We start from the raw sequence: 4,296 nt of genomic DNA, 5'->3' as shown, positions 1-4,296 counted from the left end.
CAGAATCCAAATGTACTAGGGATACTGTGGTTATGTATTTGCTAGAATTAGGATTATTCTCTCCTCTCTGTCATCCTGCCCAAGAGCATCATTTAACTTTTAGGAGAAAATAACAGATTTGTTCTTGCTACTTACTGGATAGAGAAATCATACTACAGTAGAATGAGTACTGGCATACAAAGCTTCAGTTTCACCTCTATATACACACAGCCATTCAGTCAAGTGCAATCCCATGAAAGACATTCTACCCATCATGTCTAACATTATTCTTTAGTCATAATACATGTGATATCACAAAGAAGGTCTGATCTGACTCAGGAATGACAGAGAGGAAAACTAACACAGACAGCACAATAGTCAATGAATTATAATTTAAAAGCAGTTATCAGGGCTCAGACCATATGAGTTTCACACATTTTAAAAACACATCCTGCTAGTTCAGTAGATTGACTTCTACCCAGAAAGCGCAGAAACATCAGGTCTGTTCATACAATAACCCTATCTGATTGTCTAGGGTCACGCTGCTGTTTATCTTTGCCAGACAGAACCCATATCCTGAACCTAAAACTTTCTGTTTTCTACCAGTTACTTCAAGGCTATACAGGTGCTGACCTTCTTTCTACATAATCACCTAAACAATAAGAAAAACGCTTTTGGCCCTGGCCTAGTAGGTCATTTGGTTATAGCATCGTCCTGATATGCCAATGTTGCAAGTTTGATCATCACATACAGGAATCAACCAATGAATATGTAAATAAGTGGAACAACAAATTCTCTCTCCCCCCCACCCGCTCTCCTTCTCTCTTCCCTTCCCTCTCTCTCAAATCAATAAGTCAATAAATTAAAAAGAAAAATACTTTTTAAAATGTATTAGGTAAAAGTAAACACACAGACACAATGATCAAGAGCTTTGCTTTTATTTTCCCTCATGAGCACTCAATACAGGTTAGGGCAAAAGTAGGTTTACAGTTGTGTGTACTTGAAACACAGTTTACTCCTCTATTATTTATTAATTGTATTATTTTTCAAAGAATAACTGTAAACCTACTTTTGCCCTACCCTGTATTTTGCAAAAGAAGGGCAGTGCTGCCCTCTACCGTTGGATGTTGAAATGTTAACAATATACTTCTGTTTCCCTGCTATGTGGAATAGATTAAGACAACCTATTACAGCATATTGTTTTAGTCTAAAATAAACGTATTCTTGGCAAACACACTGAATTTGTTTCCTTCATTATCTCTTCATCTACTTGCATCTTGTACCAAAGCGTAGGACTTTAGGATATGACTCAATAAAAAAGGGACATCACAACTTGGGGGAAAATGCTTAACATATTGCTCTAGAAGTAAGGGGCTGTATTTGTGATGCATTTAGGGAGAAACAGGACAGGGAGAGGAAATTTTCTTCTGACTTTAATTAAGGTCTGTAGCTTTGCAGTTCTTCTGTCATTTGAGTGTCTTCATTTGCTTTGTTAAGTCAAGCCAGTGCCCTTGTTTCAACTGGACATAATGACAGTCACCTGGGGATGCTGAGAGACTTAGAGGAACAGTGTTTCTAAAACACTTTCTACTCTTCAAAAAAGATAATATAGAAATACAAAGAATTGCTTCATTTAAATTATTAAATATGTTGTCTTATTACCTTTAAATTGCTTTGAGATTTTTACTGCTCGCTACAAAGACTTCTTGGAGAACTCTAAATATTTTTTAAATTGTTTTCTGCTTTCTTTTTCATTTTTTAAAAATTTCAGAATATATGCCTACAAGAGGCCAGAGCAGAAAGACTTCAAAGACAGTTAGCCTAATCATTATCCTACCACTATTCAGGGGCTAAAGTGTATCTCTATGGCAATAATAATTTCTACAACTGTGTTAAAGGTGTGTATTGACACTATGCAAAAATCTTTTTGTCTCAATTACAGTTAAGAATTTAAAATTCAGACAGACTAGTAACAGGCAAAACAAGAATCTGATTAGAGGTGCAAAGCCTGTGAATTGTTCTGTTAGGCAGCTCATCATTCAATGAACAAAGTAAATACATCTCGAAGGCAGGTGCCACCCTTTGGGATCTTGGGCTTGACCTCCTTGGGCTTGATGAGAGCATTGATAGCCTTGGCACGTGCACTCATTGTCTTCCTCATTGTCTTTGTGTTGTTGGCCTGCATCTTCTTCAGGCCCTTCTTGTGCTTCTTGGCGAAGCACGTTCCTCAGGAACTTGGGGTCTGCCCCCTCAAGAGATACGTATCTTTGTGATTGGAGTTTCTTGATGCAGTTTCTGTGTCATTTTCTGGACTAGTTGTGCGTGGTGTGGTTCTTGGAGTTGGCCATATCTGCACCGAAGCCCACAGTTCCCGAAGTGCCTGGGACCAGAAGCTACAGCTTTGGTTTTTAAAGAAATATTCACTCAGCATACAACTCAGCTGCTAAATAATACCCTATTCTTAGTGACAGCATACATCCAAATACAGCAGTTCCAAACCACTTTGCAATTGAATGCAAAGTGTGAAATACTTCTTCCTCCCCTGACTTGTTCCTAAATTTACACATTCTGGGTATCAGGAGCAAGACTAAACACAATAAGCAAGTGTGGGTTTGCTTAGAGATCCATGCAGTGCCCACTGCCACCCTGGCCTGCCAGGCCTGCCTCTTATGCTAGGTGGCAGCGCTGCTCAGCCCTGAAGGCTTCAGATTTCCAAGAGAGTATATTCTAAAGGGATTCATTCCAGAAGCTGTTCCCAATTCCTCCCTTATAATTTTGAAGAAACTAGAAAAGAAAAAAAGGCAGAGAGAGGACAGTAGGAAGGATGCTTAAATGCTTAAACAGATAGTTTTTAGTCTTTTGACTCTTATTGCCCTTTCCCTGGACACTCACTTTACCTGGCTGTTTACTTGCTGGGCCGTGTTTGCCTCTCAAGAGTCTTTTGCTTGAATTATCCATTCAGCAGCCAGGTAGTGTTGCATCAATTCTAAGTCAAAGTGTTAAAATTAGCAATGGCCTGGAAAGCATTTTGTTTATTTCAAGATTGGCATTTTACTTAGAGGGCAGCCTACAGGGCTCAAGACAGAAGGTCTGAACTTAAAGTATTATCTCCAAGAACCTCATATTCCCAAGGAAACGTTTGAGATTTGGATCCCACATATGTTGCCCCCCACCCCAGCCCATCCAGTAACTATTTCCCCTTCCCTAAAACTCAAAACAGATATCCTAGAGACATGAGGAAAACTGCATGCATATGGCACTTTCTTTGCCCCATCAGCACTGACTTAGTTATGGAGCTGCTTAGGTTGTCAATAAATATTTATTTGGACTTAGCTAAGTTGATAGTGTTTAGCTAACCTAGGGTTGTTTTTCCCCCAGTGAATGACGTAAGGAGTGACCATGATATTGTTGGCCAATGCTGTGAAGATCATATCTCTAAATCAAACCCTGGGGAGGCTGGGTTATAAAACACCCCTCTCAGCAGTGGCCTTCTGCCTGTACTTTTGGAAGCACTGAAAGTTCATTGTCATTTCACCTTTAAACTTGCAATCTTAGAGGGAAGTGTTGTTAATGAAATACTGTGGGCAGTTACCTTTAAAACCAGAGGGAACATTTCTGAAAAGAAGCAGGCGATCAAAGGTTGGCAGGTGTTGCTCAACGTCCTTTTGGCTTGTTCATGACTTTGAATGGAAAATTCATTTGGGGATTTGTCGTATTACCCAACAAAGAGAGGCTGAGGTGTTGTTTTCTTCTGACACACCAAGAGAACTGACTCATCCTTCCACCATTTACTGACTACTTACTAAGTTCAAGAAACTGAAGGAGACTTACAGGGTAAGATCTCTAGCCAAAAGCAGCTTACCATCTACAAGGGGTGTGGCAGATGAGCAATGATAACAAAAACTAGCATTCAGGGAGTGCTTACTAGATGCAAAAAAAAAAACCACTTTAAATGTATGAACTCACACAATCCCCACAACCCTGAGGAAAATACTATTATCTCCACTTTCCCGAGCAGGAACATAGAGGTCAAGTCACTTGACTAAACCTGCCCAAGTTAGTAAGTGGCAGAGTCAGAATCTAAAGTAGGACATAGGTTCTGAACTAGGGCATTTTCTAAAATGGTAATATTGTTAACAAGGTTCAGCAGCAAAGGAAAGAGAGGCGGATTTTGACCGGAGTGAGCGTTAAGGGGAGACTTTATGGAGGAGGCATTTACTCTGGGTCTTGAAGGTCACCAGGTGGAGGGGCGGGGCCGGGGAGGAGGAATATTCCGGGGGAAGGCACAGCCTGACTGAAAGAAGAGGCAGTCTGGGT

This window comes from Miniopterus natalensis, chromosome 14 (genome assembly GCF_054644295.1).
Source record: "Miniopterus natalensis isolate mMinNat1 chromosome 14, mMinNat1.hap1, whole genome shotgun sequence".
Classification (NCBI taxonomy): Eukaryota; Metazoa; Chordata; class Mammalia; order Chiroptera; family Miniopteridae; genus Miniopterus; species Miniopterus natalensis.
The sequence above is the reverse complement of the archived record's forward strand: the minus strand, read 5'-3'. Positions refer to the sequence as shown.